Here is a 16,644-nt window from a genome sequence, read left to right on the forward strand (position 1 = left end):
TAAAACTAGAACTAGAGCAAAAGCAACAACAAGGCAATACTTAACAAGGCTAGAGATCAGTGTCGTCGGCAGCAAGCAAGTTAGCAAGGCGGACATTCCGACAGCTTCTGTTTGGAGTGCTCAGCTTTTATAGCCAGCTGATTGCTGACCAGCAGCAGGTGCGTCAGCTCAGCTCACCGCGGTTGTCATGGAGACCAAGAACAAAACAAGAACTCAAGTGAGAAGCGGCACTGAGGACACAGAAACGTAACAATGTTAATATTTTGTCAATGGCGAGCATGTGAAACCCTGATGTGATTAAGGGCTATATAAATAAACAACTCAAAACTTGTGACTTTCTGCTACTGCTGGCCATATGTTAGTCAGACGCACATGTGCAGTAGTGGTAATCCGGGTCATCTGTGATGTAAACAGAAGCACAGTGTGGAATGGGGATTGAGCGGCATATAGGCAGGCAGGCGGCTCTTGTCTATCCGTGCACCAATCGCTGCTGCCATGGACAGGCTTCAACTGATAGAGACGAGTTTACACCAGCTAAAATTAGATGTTATTTGCGTCACCCAGACGGCTTGTGGCAATTAGCGCTGGTGTTGGTGAATTAGACGCTGTTTATCAATGAGTTTCATTGCATGGCGGTGGACAATTTCTCTGCCAAATATATGCATATTACCTCATTTGAATATCAAAAACCACCGGTGCATCGGAACGTAATCTGGTTGGCAGCGCAGTTCATAATGAATTTTCCCATCTGTGCGTGCTTTGTGGATTAGACACTCCCGGATTGCTCTATTTATACCGGATAGCGCAGCGCAAAAGCCACGTAAACCTTAGTGGATTTGGTCCTGAATGCGATGCAAACCTGCCTTTACTTGGCAGCACGATGTAAATAAACAAGCATTTGGCATTTAAAAATAAGCACATTGTGGCTAATGCCTGATTCCATACAAACATAACATTGTAGCATCTTATTGATTACGGAGGCAAGAGTCAGTGAACTTACGTTTATGAACAATCAAAACACAGCTAACAGAAATAAGAAAATCTCTCTCTCTCTCTCTCTCTCTCTCTCTCTCTCTCTCTCTCTCTCTCTCTCTCTCTCACTCTCTCTCTCTCTCTCTCTCTCTAACCCTCTCATAACAAAAAAACACATGACCAGTTCATTATAATAACATGGGTTACAAATCGAAAAAAATATGTTTCTATTAATCTTTAAGGATGTTTTTGTTTGTGTTTGTTTGTTTTGATTTCAGTTGCATGCCTCATTTTGGTTTTGAAGATCAATGTCATGCTTGTAAATTATACATACCAGCAAAGCAAAGAAAAATATTTTGGATGAATAAAGGTTAAAGCAGTAAGTGTTTTAAGTTTTCTTAAACACAGTTCCAATTCCTAATTTTACTGTCTTCACTCTCTTCTACATTAAAAAAATATACTGGATCCATGAGAAGATTGATTCGTATGCATATATACACACATATATATATATATATATATATATATATATATATATATATATATATATATATATATATATATATATATATATATATATATATACACCCTTAATTTTATATTTTAATTTACTAAATAAAGATTTTTTTTCAAGATTTATGGTGGCATACATAACCATTTAAAATATTGAATATTATTTAATAACAGTGGCTCAAACATAGCAAATTTTTCTTGTATTTCATTGACTGAAGGCAGCAATTAAACTGCAAGTGACGGTGACGTGCTTTCACACATGTTCAAATGTGTTCAAACTATGGATGATAACACAGTGTCATTTTTAGCTGGTACATACCCCCTCCCTTTGACAGGAAGACTGTATAGCGTCTGTGTACATTGCCCATGCTGTGAGCACACTAAATAATAAACTAGCTGTAACTTCTGAAGCACAATTCCTGTATCAAGGCAATTTAGACACGAGTGCAGTGTGGTGTGAAATAAGATGCCTGATGTTATATAACAGAAGATTGTTTTCTCTTGATAGAATGGTGTACTTGGTTTCATGTGAGTGTCCTCCAAAGAGGTTGTTTGTACAAAAACTTCACTTGGAAATTTCACACAATCATAATAATATTTACACTCTTGTTGAGTTCATGCTCATTAGCCTGGACCCGTTAAGTGTTCTCTCAACGCAGCTACACAACATTAGAAATAAAAGAAAATCTGACTAATTGAGCAGCAAATGTTTAGCAACACATACACCTATTGCGCTATAGAGTCATAGGTGTGCCAAAATTAATAGGAAATACAAAAACAATCAATAAAAGAGAACATTTACAAATGTAGTCATATGAAGGCAATCAATAAAAGAGACCATTTACAAAACCAGACATACAAAGGCATTCAATAAAAGAGAACATTAACAAAAACTTTCCCCATTTGGCTTTTGCATATTCTGTTTTGTTATTGCATGTGCTTGAATGTCGGAAAAACAAATGCCCCGCCCATAGCAATGGCCTTGGGCGGAGCATTAGTTTTTTGGATTGCATGGTGTCTGAAGTCATTTTTAGAAAAGCAAAAGGCCCTGCCCCTAATGTGTCCAGTCTGACTAATTGATACCCGATCACACGATTCCCCACGGTTGCTCAGTGCAGGTAGATGAAGGCTTCTTGGAGTTAACTGGCTTCTTACCATGCAAGCAGGCCAGGGTTGCCAAGTTTTGCCAAATATTCCCCACAATGTAAAACTGCTAACATCACTGTAAAATCGTGAGATTAGAGGGAGAAAAGACTGATCAGGAACCAGCCTCCCGCATGAATCGGTGAAGTAGGCAAATATAGTGTTAAGCGGTTCGGTGTATTTCATTCATTTTTCATTCATTTCATGTTTTCATTTGTTTCAGATTCAGTTCCGTTTCAAAAACAACATTCCACAAAGAGCAAAAAAATAAAAAATGTAAATGAATGTCATAGATAAAAGCAGGTGTGCAAATGGCTTGTTTAAAATGATGAAGTTAAACATTAAAAGAAAAAAGTCCATGCAGTGCGGCTTATGAATGATTTCATATCTAACCTTAGAAGCAGTATTATGAACTTATTGCATGCCAAAGTCTGCAGACTGTTATATAGTAACTTAATTTCACTTTTTGATGTTTTTTTTCTAATGTTTGTTATATTTTAAGATAGCTTTTGTTGAGTTTTTATTCCACAATACTTGGTGTGACTTTTTGTTCATCTTGCTCACAAGAAATACCTTCTATTTAAAAAAGCGAAAACTAATACTAAAGCTAATAATACCTATACATGTACAAAAAATAAAACTATCTCTCAGTAAAACTAATTAAAACTATTGAATTTGGAAAAACAATAGTCATAAATAAATAAATAAATAAATAGATAAATACATAAATAAATAAATAAATATGACGACAACCCTGATCACATGCAGAGTGTACCACATGGTTCAATATTTGACCGAGTACCGTCACATCTCAAATTTACACTCATGCACACCTCCGGTCACTGAGCAGGAATCGATCCCATGCTGGCTGCACAAAAGTCACCCATGTGTAATATTACACTGTCAGTACTTGTGGACTTTATTATTCTTTTTTATGTTCTGGTCACATTTCAAGTTCCTTTGCCAAATCGTATAGCAGCACAGATAATATAAAGACAATATTGTACACTACATGCATTTAAACAGCCTTAATTCATTATAAGCATAGTAAGCATCAGAAAGTTTTATTTATGCTAGAAAGGTATTTGTGCCCCTCATATCAGGGATGGGTTAAAGGAGGACATATTTTATTCAAATCACCTATAAGGGTCTGACTATGAACATTAACTTTCTTTTGCTATCAGACAGTTTTGGATTATTACGTGAGCGTGGATCTCAAAAACGTGGACAACAGAGCAAGTAACAGAATGTATTAATACAAAACACACACTACAAAATCTAACTCAAAATGTTTGCTAACCGCAAGGAGGAAAAAAAAAAAGTCATTTAAAAAAAAAAAAAAAACGCACGTCACCGGTGACTCGAACCAAAGGCGCAAGGGAAACAACTTAAAGTGCTTACACGAGATAAGAACAGGATATACTGTAATACACTTGACTCGAAAACTTAGGAGAGGAAGGCAAGAGCAAGGTACAAGGCAAAATAAGAGTCTAGGTCGAGGAGTCGAGGCTATGCTTGGGTATTGGTGGCTGGCAAGAGAATAGTTTAACAAAGACAGATGTCTTGGCTGCCTCTAAAAAGACAGGCTGATTACAAAATACCAAACGGTGCGTGAGTCACACTGGCGCCCCCCTGTGGTCAGGTGGATGCAAAACAAACAATACTGAGAGCAGAGCTTGACGGCTCAGATCATGACATGGATCGTTTTGAATGAAAAGAAAAATATACAATATGTCATTATTTATTAATTAATTCATTTATGTTAGAATGTTATTGGTGTATTGAAGACACACTTTTCAATAAGTCTGTGCCCTCATCTTTTGACCCACCCTTCCCTTCACCCTGCTGGCTCAGCTAGTATAGAAGCATTCTTTGTTTCAACTGTGCCCTCTACGCTCTAAAGGCTAAAGCTGAAAGGCGAGAGGGGATATAGAGGGACCAAGCGAGGCATAGAGAGGGCAAATAGGGAGAGGAAATCCAAGTGGGAAATGGGATGAAAAGGATGGAGATGGTCGGGGAACAGAGAGGTCAAATGGTAGCGGAAAAGATGGAAGGAGGGATGTCTTCAGATCAATGGCCAGCAGTGTTCCAGTTATTGACATCCAGGATCTGCACCATGTTTTGTGTGGGTGGGCCAGGTTTCAAGACATTTGCTCTCAACTTCCTCTTGCTCACTGGAACACAGTAGCTGCTCTTTTGCAAGCAATTAAGCTGCTGACAACACTAGAAAACCTTTCAATGCACTGCAGACTTCTAAGTTGTCTATTTTTTTCCCTCTCTACTTTCTAGTGAAGCAAAAAGAAGATTTTTCTACCAGTAGCGTCATCAGTGACAATCTATGATAACATGTGAATTCTGAAGCACATTAACGACTTTCACATCTGTCAAGGTAAGGATGTTTTTCTCTAATTGGTGCTGCTGCTTAAGAAACACAAGTCTGTAGTGTTTGTCAACTTTATGTTGCTTGAAGGGTAGTCAAAGCCACCATAACCATAGCTGAGAATGTGTTTTCGTCAATAAAGGCGCGTTCGAAAGTTCATGGATTACACTGATGTTGTATGTTCGGAGTAGCAAAGTGTGCTCCGGTCCCATTAATTTCCGAACACACTAGTGTGTTGCGTTAGCAAGACTATTTCTCAGTAGTAATCAATTTGCTAGCTAGCTAACATCAACGTTAGCCAGCCTAACAACCACCACCTCAAGAAGAGCCTCAGACCTAGCGCCACTAAACTGTAAACTTCTGGAAAATAAGTTTGTAACTTACGAACTTGAGAATTGTCAACGTTACTCGTGAATGACGTTTATATCCCTCATCAGGCCACAACCCTTGCTATACTACCATTTCCATCTCCAACTGCCCGAAGCTAACCTTGCTCTCACAAGATGAATTCTCGCGATATTTGTGAGTTCACAAACCCCGGAGAATACATCTTGTATCGCTCCCGCTGATATCCGCCGTTCTGAACCACTGGTGGTTCGGATGGATCACAGAGCGACATTGTGTTTGGGGGTGGGATATACAACTGAGACCAACCCAGGAAGACAACGCCAACGCAGGAGCAAACAAACAAACCTAAGATAGACAAATGGACGCTACAATTATTTCTGTTCTTGCAGAATTACTCACCCTTTCCTTGTTGAATGTTGAACGGTGAGGGAAACTTCATGCATTTCAAGCTGGTAAGATGTTCGTGCTTTCCCCCCCTTTGGCAAGAACGAAGACGAAATTTTCGCCCATGGCTGTGATTGGTTAAAACAAACGTGTAGAATGACACATCGTCCAATCAGCTCAAACTATTGTACAGAATGTCCCGTCTTTCCCGACCAAATTACCGTGAAGAGGTACCAGATGGATATTGTGGAGCATATCCATCTGCCTATTGCCAGGTTACCCCGACGCACAAGCTCACCGTGTCCCCAGTGCATGCTTCTGCAGTCCATTTTTGGTGCACTCTGAATTTCCGAACAACAAATCCACTGGTTCACTTCGCCCGTTGGGAAAATTTTGTACGTTGCTCAGAGCATAACTGTTAACACTCCACTTATTTATGTAGATTAAGTGCTTGTGATTCTTCAGCTTCAGGTACTTCATAGGAGATTAGGCCATTTACCCCCAAAGCTTCATATTAAGATAGAAGAAAAGCTTCAGGTTTTCATGATCACTACCAGAAGAGCTTGGGTGGTCCCTTTCCCGCCGGCACATTTGCCAGCGTAACTTTTATACGAAAGGGGAAAAAAGCATTACACAGCAATATGCACACATTAAGAGAAATACATTGGAAAGAGAAGTGTTTTAAAAATTATATTAGAGTCTCTCCCAGTTTTATGAGGAATGGAGGAAAGCTTTTGCATGTTCTCAATTACCATGGAAATGAGAATGACCCAATTTGGCAGTTGTACCTCAGTGGGGATGTACATTGTACCAGAGGTGGCCCAATTTGGATTTGTCACTGAATCCCGGCTATTTAATCAGTCTTGGCTATGGAAATGAAGCTGGCCCACTCTTGCCATTTCAGAAATGATAAATAGAATCTATGGTTAATTTGTGTTTGATTTCATTTAATAAATCAGCTGTTGAACGTGAACCCCCTTGTAATTTCTCAAACGATCAAAATCCATAAACTCTTATCCTCCTCTCTTTTCCAAGATGGAATAAATTATCATCGAATGCTGCTGATATGCTCTCCCCTGGGGCCGCTCTCTCCTTTCCAAATTCTGCTTTTCTTTCCTCTCTCCAGCTGGTTGTTAGAGCGAACCTCAATATGTCCCTCAGGGATATTGCTGACAACTGAACTCATCTCGAAAGAAGAAATGAGAAAACAGTGAGGAAGTAATGGGGGAACTGGACAGTGTAGAAAGAATCAGTCTTACAATATGCGTTACATGTCAAGTACGTTCATCTTTATAGCATTTTAAGAGATAGACTTCTTGAATGGAAGCGGAGAGAAATAACATACAACTTGTACACGTGTGAATCAGTGTAAGGATGCCCATTGTCTGAAAAACTTTAAAAGCTTCATGCTTCAAAAGGGATTTAAAAAAAAAAAAAAAGTTCAGAGGCGATTTTTGCTAGGGATAGGTTTTCAAAGCACTTACAGTAATGCCCTTTTCATCACACATACCCTAATCTCACTAATTTCCAAAAGTATCAGTCATATTCTGGATGTCTGCAACACATTGTTAGTTAGAGCCTCGAGCAGATGACATACAATACAGCACACACATACACACAAACTGCTAACCCTCTCACACTACAACTGTTAGTGCCATTGTGGGGAAATCTATGGCCACACAACTTGTATTTTATTATCAGGTGTCTGATGGTTTGTACAGACGTGCGTTACTCAATTGCCTCACCCAGGGGTCACCAAATATATTGAAGCTGAGAGCTAATTCTTGGGTACTGATTCACGCAATGGACGATCAGCTTGATACACGCTTCTGAAACAATACATTTGTACAAAGTACTTTTAATAAAAGTCTTAATAAGGCTTGACTGATTTAACCTGTCAATATTAGCTCATTTAAAATAGTCAAATATAGGCTAAATAAATAAATAAACCATTCCTGAAGTAGCAGCAGCGAAACTCAGAAATGATAACAGCCCCCAAACTTGCCATCAGCAAAACTGGATATAAGATTACCAGTCATTGTGCTCACACTTTTCCAGTGTCCATCATTTTGTCAAATTTGTAAATGGAATGAAGTGCAAATACAGTCTTCCATTATATTTAAGTGGGGAGTTTAATAATGCATTTGTTCTAAAATCTAAGGGTTTGCGACCCCTTTGCACCGCGCTAACCGGAAAAAATGGAGCAATCTGCGAGCGCCTAAGTCACTAAACACGTGCAGATGGGGAAATCCGTCACTAAGTGCTCTGCCGAACAGATTGCGTCACGGTGCGCCGGTGTTATTTGCGCGTATGTTAATTAGGTAATTTGCATACATTTGACGCAAAATATGCCCACCCCAATGCAAATGAGACTCTTTGATATACAATGTCTAATTCACTAACGCAAGTAGCCACGCCGCGTTTGCGTGACGCAAATGTTTTTGACAGCGTTTTTGACAGAGTTTATGACAGCATTGCGTGCCATTTGCAGCACAACATCCACGGCAGATCACGCAGAGAGGGAGGGGGGGCGGGGGGGGTGTGACAAGGCGGGGTCAAGTAGGACTCAGACGCAGGCGTAAGGTAGGCCACCAAGGCAGCAGGTTTATTTCCGGCCAACAGTGGTCTCCTCTCAAACTGAGAGGAGAACAGGGAGGGGAAAAAGTGGAGAACAAAAAGCGCTCCACTAGGGAGGAAAAAACAGGCAAAAGGTACTGGGGACAACAGAAAGCGCTCCGCTAGGGAGGAAAAAGGGCACAAGGCAAAAGGAGTAACTAAAGGCGCTCCAAAAGGGAGGAAAAGGCACAAAAACAAGGCAACAACGCTAGGCAACATGAACGAGGACATAAGGACTGTGGACGCTTCCATGCACTGATGGTGACACTTCGGCAACGGAGGGGAGAATGCAGGTGGCTTTTATGTCCGGGTTGATTGGGAACAGGTGGTGGTGATCATGGGCGTGGACCGGTAATCATGGAGCGGCAGGAAGGGCAAGTGACCTGGGGTGAGAGGAGAGTTGGGATTTCAACGTAAAACAGGAAACAGAAACACAAAAATAAAAGCATGAACCGCCACGCCCGGTGGCGGCGTGACAGTACCCCCCCCTCAACGGCCGGCTCTTGACGGCCCAGGAATGTCAGGGTGCTCTGCGTAAAAATCATCAATCAACGAGGGGTCAACAATGAACCGGGAGGGGACCCATTGTCTCTCCTCCGGGCCGTATCCCTCCCAGTCTACTAGGTATTGTCTTCCGCGGCCCCGATTACGAACATCCAAAAGTTTTCTAACCTTGTAAACGGGGCCGCCTTCAATCATCTCCGGGGGGGGTGGGTCGGGTTCTGAGGGCACCAGTGTGCTTTCATGAACAGGCTTGACTTGGCTGACGTGGAATGTAGGATGAACTCTGAGGGATCGTGGCAGACGGAGTCGAACGGCGGCAGGTCCTATGGACTTGGTTACTGGAAAAGGCCCCACAAATCGCGGGGCCAACTTTGGACATGGTACCTTGAGCCTGAGGTGTTTGGCTGATAGCCAAACTCGCTGGCCTGGACGGTATTCTGGAGCCGGTCTCCTCTTCCGGTCGGCGGCCCTCTTTACCCGGTCTCCCTGGCGTTGAAGCGCCGTCCGGGCCGCCGACCAGACCTTGTGGCACCGACGGATCATGGCTTTGACCGAGGGAACCGTTACCTCCTCTTCCAGTTCGGCGAAGAATGGGGGATCGTAGCCATGGACACACTTGAACGGGGTGAGACCTGTGGCAGATGTGGGCAAAGAGTTGTGCGCGAGCTCGACCCATACTAGATACTTGCTCCAGGTTGTCGGGTTCTGGGAGACGAGGCATCGGAGACCGGTTTCGAGCTGCTGGTTCAGCCGTTCTGCCTGCCCATTGGCCTCAGGATGGTACCCAGAAGTCAGGTTGGCTTTGGCACCTAGGGCTTTGCAAAATTGAGTCCAAAATCGGGAGACGAACTGTGGTCCACGGTCGGAAACGATGTGTAAGGGGAAACCATAAAACCTGAATATGTGGTGGATCATGATGTCGGCAGTGGTCTTGGCGGATGGGAGCTTGGTTAATGGGATGAAACGAACCATCTTAGAGAATCTGTCGACGACTGTGAGGATTGTGGTTTTACCATGGGATGGTGGTAGTCCGGTCACAAAATCCACTGAAATTTCCGCCCATGGTCTGGATGGAATTGGTAGTGGCTGGAGTAGACCCATCCGGGACTGGTTTGACGTCTTGTTGCGGGCACAGGTAGGACAAGCAGCTACGTAGTCCTTGATTGTGGTCTCCATTGCCGGCCACCAGAATCTCCGGGCGACAGCATACACGGTCCTGCGAACTCCAGGGTGGCAAAATAATCGTGAAGTATGGGCCCAGTGTATTACCTGGGCCCTCAGTTCCTCAGGCACAAAGAGTCGGCGTGGTGGGCATGACGTGGGGGGAGTGACGTTCCGTAGTGCCTCTTTGACGTCGTCCTCAATTTGCCACCTCATGGCCCCGACTATGCAGTCCCGGGGCAGAATGGTCTCAGGCTCGGCTTCCAGTGGTTCGGACTCGTGAATTCTTGATAAAGCGTCAGCCTTGATGTTCTTACTGCCGGGTCTGTAGGTCAGAGAGAAAACGAAGCGGTTAAAAAACAAAGACCATCTGGCCTGTCGAGGGTTGAGTCTTTTGGCCTGGCGTAAGTATTCCAGATTTCGGTGGTCGGTCCAAATCACGAAGGGGAGTTCGGCGCCTTCCAGCCAGTGTCTCCATTCTTCGAGAGCCACCTTCACAGCTAGGAGCTCCCGATCACCGACCGAGTAGTTGCGTTCCGCTTTTGATAATTTTCGTGAGAGGAAAGCGCAGGGATGTGTCTTGCCGTCCTCTTGACAACGCTGGGACAGGACTGCCCCAATACCAATACTCGAGGCGTCCACCTCCACCACGAACTGGCGCTTGGGGTCAGGGACTCTGAGGATAGGGGCATTAGTGAAGCGAGCTTTTAAGTCCTTGAATGCCCCTTCAGCTTCCGTGTTCCACCTAAATCGAACTTGCGGGGAGGTCAAGGCGTGCAGGGGGGCAGCAATGGTGCTGAAGTTTCTGATAAATCGCCGGTAGAAGTTGGCGAATCCGAGGAATTGTTGTACCTTCTTTCGTGAGTCCGGCGTGGGCCAATCCCGCACGGCGCTGACCTTGTCCGCTTCCATCTCCACTTTTCCGGGTGACACGACGAATCCCAAGAAGGAGATGGAGTTGACGTGGAACAGGCTCTTTTCTGCCTTCACGTAAAGCTGGTGATCCAGCAGGCGTTGCAAGACTCGGTCCACGTGGCTTCGATGGCTTGCTTGGTCAGGAGAGTAGATTAGGATATCATCCAGGTAGACATACACAAAGTGGTCGATGAAATCTTTGAGTACTTCGTTAATCATGGCCTGGAAGACTGCGGGAGCGTTCGTGAGGCCGAAAGGCATGACCAGGTACTCGTAATGTCCCCGGGGAGTGTTAAAACCAGTCTTCCATTCATCTCCCTCGCGGATCCGAATGAGGTGATAGGCGTTGCGGAGATCGAGCTTCGTGAAGATTCTAGCTTGTTGCAGCTGGTCAAACACAGAGGACATCAATGGCAAGGGGTACCGGTTCTTAACAGTGATGTCATTCAGGGGACTGTAATCAATGCATGGGCGTAGGGATCCATCCTTTTTACTCACGAAGAAAAAACCTGCGCCTGCAGGTGAGGAAGACGGTCGGATGAGGCCGGCCTTCAAGGAGTCGTCAATATAATTGTTCATGGCTTGGCGTTCGGGTCCTGAGACCGAGTACAGTCTCCCCTTGGGGATGGTTGATCCGGGGATCAGGTCAATCGGGCAGTCATACGGTCGATGGGGAGGAAGAATCATGGCCTTGGTTTTGCTGAAAACCTCCCGCAGGTGGTGGTAGCAGGAGGGAACGGTGTGCAGGTTCGGGTATTCCTCTTGAGCGGACGAGGCGAGGGACACCTGGTGAACCTGGGCTGTGGTGTTCCGGGGTGCGGGTTGTTCCAATCTGTGAGTCATGCAGTCCTTTCCCCACTCCAGTATGACTCCAGAGTTCCAGTCGATTCTGGGATTATGTAGACGCAGCCAAGGGTGACCCAGAACCAAAGTGGGGGAAGCAGAATGGAACACATGGAAGCGAAGGGTCTCGAGGTGCTGTCCGATGTGCACTTCCAGGGGTTCAGTGATGTGGGTGATTCTGAAAAGTTCCTTGCCGTTCAGCGCTCGAGCCTGGATGGTTGACAGAAGTGGCTCGGTGGAGACTCGTAGTTGCCTCACGAGCTCCCAGTCCATGAGGCTCTCGTCGGAACCGGAATCGATGAGGGCTGACAGATTTGTGGTGACATTGTGGTGGTTTATCTGCATTTGCGTGAGCCTGTGGTTCTTGGCGGGTCGGGGTGACGGAGGACTCACCGGTGACCCGCTCTTCGTGGTGCAGGATCCCACTAGGTGGCCAAGACCACCACAATAGAAGCATCGGCCCTCTCGGCGGCGGCGCTGTCGCTCCTCGGGCGTTAGCCGGGCCCTTCCCAGTTGCATGGGTTCCTCTCTGGCGAAGTCCACCTCTCCTGGTTCAGGTCGGGAAGGAAGGATGGGTTGCGGCCTTCCGGGCCCCGGTGGTCGTGACCAGGGGGTGGGTTCCTCCCTCCTTCGGAGTCCGCCGATCTTAGCCAGTTCCCGGCGACGATGATCGGTGCGGATGGTGAGGGAAATCAAGGCGTCCAAGTCCGCGGGGAGATCTACGGGAACCAGAAGCTCTTGAATGGCGGGTGAGAGTCCTTTCAGAAAATGGTCGTGAAGTGCGATGGCGTTCCAGCCACTGCTCGTTGCCAACGTTCGAAAGCGAACTGCATAGTCGCTGACAGATTCGTTGCCTTGCTGAAGTCGGCTCAGTGCTCGTGCCTTCTCTCGGTCATTGTTTTCTGGATCAAAGACTTGGCGCAAAGCGATTCGAAAGTCCTGTACGCTTTGGCAGACCGAGGAACCCCTGGCCCATTCCGCGGTCGCCCAGGTTTTGGCCCGTCCCGTCAGGTGAGACAACATGAAGGCCACTCGGGATCGGGCTGTGGGAAATGCCTGTGGTAACTGTTCAAAATGAATGTCACATTCTGTGAGGAAAGTCTGACAGCGTCCGGGTTCACCGGAGTATCGTTCTGGGGAGGCCAGTCTCAATCCTACCCCGGTGAATGGCGTGGTCGGTACAGAGAACTCAGGGTGAGGAATCTGTCCAGTGGGAGCTGGCGCTCGACGCCGTGAAAGGCCTACCAGCTCGTGGACCTGGCTGGTCAATTCCTCCATCCGGGACAGCATGGTCTGTTGGGTCCGGTCCTGGTTGTTGAGCCGGGCCTCCTGGCTCTGCAGTGCGGCCTCGACCATGCCTGCTGGGTCCATGCTGGCCGAAGTGTACTGACAAGGCGGGGTCAAGTAGGACTCAGACGCAGGCGTAAGGTAGGCCACCAAGGCAGCAGGTTTATTTCCGGCCAACAGTGGTCTCCTCTCAAACTGAGAGGAGAACAGGGAGGGGAAAAAGTGGAGAACAAAAAGCGCTCCACTAGGGAGGAAAAAACAGGCAAAAGGTACTGGGGACAACAGAAAGCGCTCCGCTAGGGAGGAAAAAGGGCACAAGGCAAAAGGAGTAACTAAAGGCGCTCCAAAAGGGAGGAAAAGGCACAAAAACAAGGCAACAACGCTAGGCAACATGAACGAGGACATAAGGACTGTGGACGCTTCCATGCACTGATGGTGACACTTCGGCAACGGAGGGGAGAATGCAGGTGGCTTTTATGTCCGGGTTGATTGGGAACAGGTGGTGGTGATCATGGGCGTGGACCGGTAATCATGGAGCGGCAGGAAGGGCAAGTGACCTGGGGTGAGAGGAGAGTTGGGATTTCAATGTAAAACAGGAAACAGAAACACAAAAATAAAAGCATGAACCGCCACGCCCGGTGGCGGCGTGACAGGGTGCGATTTTCCCGTGTTGGTTTAGGACAACATAATGTAACCCGAGCTGATCGGCAATGGCGGGGAGGCATTTTACGATCACTTTTACGTGCCAGATGCATCCTGTACGCCCACGCCAACCTCTGAAAATATATTTTTTTAAAACGATCGCACCAATAATTTGTACTTTATGAATGAATGACGTCGTTGTCGTCCTCTCTGCTCTGTACAGCTTAATGGCGCTATAAACGCTTACTCTCGGTCCAACCTCACTTTCTGATAATGTCATCTTTCTCTGTTACTATAACAACAATGTTGTTGGCGCAAATCCATTGCCATGTGTGGTAAATCAGGTGCAAATTTGCTCCAAGCTGACAGTTTTGTGGGCGTGTTTGCGCCGGTATATGATTAGAGCAATATCCTTAGTGAATAGGTGGGTAACTGCAGTTGTGGTGCAATATTTTGCGCTATTACCGGATGCGGCACATTCTTAGTGAATATGCCCCTAAATATCTACAAATCTCTCTCTGTATTGTTGTCTCACGTATGTACAGTCGGGAGCCAGGTAGGTAAAGACTATGACACACCAATCCGACAATGGAAGTTGGGAAGTGTCCATGTGTGGGTATGTGCAGTCTGATTAATGCATAAAATCACCATTGTAGATGTTGCAGTGTCTTGGGGGCATTTTCAACAGATTCAACATGTTGAATCTGCATCGGAAGTTGTAGTACATCGTGAGTGAATTGTGAAAGAGGCCACTGTACTCATTAGAACCTTCAAAGCAGCAGTACATTTTCTGCATGTACACATCCCAAGATTTGTGCCTTGAGACAATCCTTTCTCTGGGGTCCACAGACAATCCCTTTGACTTCATGCTTGGTTTGTACTCTGACATCCACAGTCACCGGTGGGACCTTGTATAGACAGGTGTGTGACTCCCAAAGATGATCAGTGGAAACATGATGCACTTGAGCTAAATTTTGAGGCTGGTAAAGGCTATGAATACTAATGTGAATACTAATGTGCATGTCATAAAAAAAAATAAATAAAGAAAGAAAAAAAATCACATCATTATGGGGTCTTGGATATGGAATTGTGAGGGAAAAACAAATTTGTTCTATTTTGGAAAGAGGCTGTAACAAAAGAAAAAGTGGAAAAAGTGAAACGCCGTGCACTGTATGTGTGTAAGATGTTTTGGTTCACTTGGTTCATCCTTTACTGCTTGCCAGTCAAACTGTCTTGTGAACGAGCTGGCAACACTGCTGAAATTGGCAGACATTGCTTGTTTACTCTTCTTGCTTGTTTTTGGGTAATCGTCTTGCTTCAGGGGAACTGCGAGAGAGATTCTGACACAAATAAGGAGAGATCAAACAACAGACTGTGTTTTATCTTTTTAGTGAAAATAAAAAGTGCCACACTTTTTAGAGCTATGAGTTCGCTCAGAGGCTGACAGTTGACGAGGGAACTCAACCTGTAAACCTTCAACGTAAAATGTGTATTTATAATTGCATTGTGGCTGTTGGTTTACACACTGGAGATGGGAACTTGTATAGACAGAATCAAACTGCGCACTTGCACCTGTCGATTGTTAGAACAGCATTTTAGTGTGTTTGCACCTGACTTAAAGGTCAGGAATCAAATATTTGATATTGGATCATATTTAGGGTTATGTTAAAGTTCAAAATCTCATTGTTAATATGTTTGTAATACTGTACATCAGGGGTGTCCAAACTTTTTAATTTGAGGGCCACATACAGAAAATCAGAAAGACGCAAGGGCAAAATTGTGGTTTGTCCTAAAAATTGTACAAATAATTTATTTGTGCTTTTGCATATTTATGGAGTTAAATTGGGGCCAAAAGTTTTGTACTTGAAAAAATAAAACTTGAAACTGAAAATTGTTGTGTTGATCTTGAATTTCACAAAATATAAAAAGGTATTCAAAATAAAAATAAGCATGTGAAAAGTTTTTTCGTGTCAAAATTAATTTTGATTCACTTCGGTCCTGCCTTTGAATAAATTATTTATTTTCATTTTTTGCTTCCATATATATTTTGACATTTGAGGTCTTATTTTTTTCAGTTGCATGTTTTTTTCTTTTCAGATTCAGATCTTATTTTTTTGGGTTTCAACACATTTGTTCAGTTTCAAAACTTTTTTTTTCACTTTAAAATCGTTTTTCACTTTCAGATCTTTTTTTTTCAGTTTCAAGTCTCTTTTTTTTCAGTTTCAGACTTTTGGCCCGAATGTTACGTGGGGGCGTGGTGACAACTGAGCGGGGCGTGGAATCATGAGTGACAGCTGCACAAAAGCGCTTTGGAAACAGCCCCCAGTGACAGTGCCTTCAGGAAACGTAGGAATTAAGACAACTCTTAACTCAACATATATATACCCCATATTCGTGTGATTGGCAGCATATGAATTAATGCCAGTGACAAAATTCCACTTCAAAGTCTGTTTTAGACAGTTCTGAGCACCAATTACGGTCTAGCAGCAATAGGTTGTGCCAGGTTTGCCGTACAACAGCGACGTTTAAGCGTCTAATATGTTGGTACTGTGTTATAGTGAAACATATTTTAAACTGACAATAATAATAATAAAAACAAACATCTTTTAAACTGCGTTTGAATTGAATTTTATTTTTGAAAACCGATCCTTTATTTTGAAAAGCGGACGTCGTTCTCCGTACCAGCGGATGTCGTTCTCCATGAAAGCGTCTCTTCCAACACACAAACGTAAATCCTACAAAAGGGCGAAAAGAAAAAAATGAAGTGCGGCGGAGTTGACCGCGTAAAAAGAAAAGTTGGCTAGCTTTACCTCAGTAGTTTACAACGCAGTGCTTGCTTGTGGCCGATACTTCATGCTAACGTTAGCTCAGCTTTGACAAAGTCCCCCATTTATAATGCGTCACTCCAAAAAAATGTCACAAAAACAGCCCCTTAC

The 16,644-nt window shown here is 44.5% G+C and overlaps 1 protein-coding gene across 2 annotated transcripts in view; it reads left to right on the forward strand.

The window, feature by feature from the left end:
• Positions 1-16,644, forward strand: part of lrfn5a (leucine rich repeat and fibronectin type III domain containing 5a) — a 159,512-nt gene that overhangs the window by 63,375 nt on the left and 79,493 nt on the right. Inside the window, exon 2 of one of the 2 annotated variants that reach the window (XM_077539418.1) lies at positions 4,918-5,017. The exons of the other annotated variant lie outside the window; for it this stretch is intronic. The gene's annotated coding sequence lies outside the window, so the exon portion shown is untranslated. The remainder of the gene's footprint in view (positions 1-4,917; positions 5,018-16,644) is intronic. 2 annotated transcript variants of the gene reach the window in all.

Source organism: Festucalex cinctus, chromosome 12, assembly GCF_051991245.1.
Source record: "Festucalex cinctus isolate MCC-2025b chromosome 12, RoL_Fcin_1.0, whole genome shotgun sequence".
Taxonomy (NCBI): domain Eukaryota; kingdom Metazoa; phylum Chordata; class Actinopteri; order Syngnathiformes; family Syngnathidae; genus Festucalex; species Festucalex cinctus.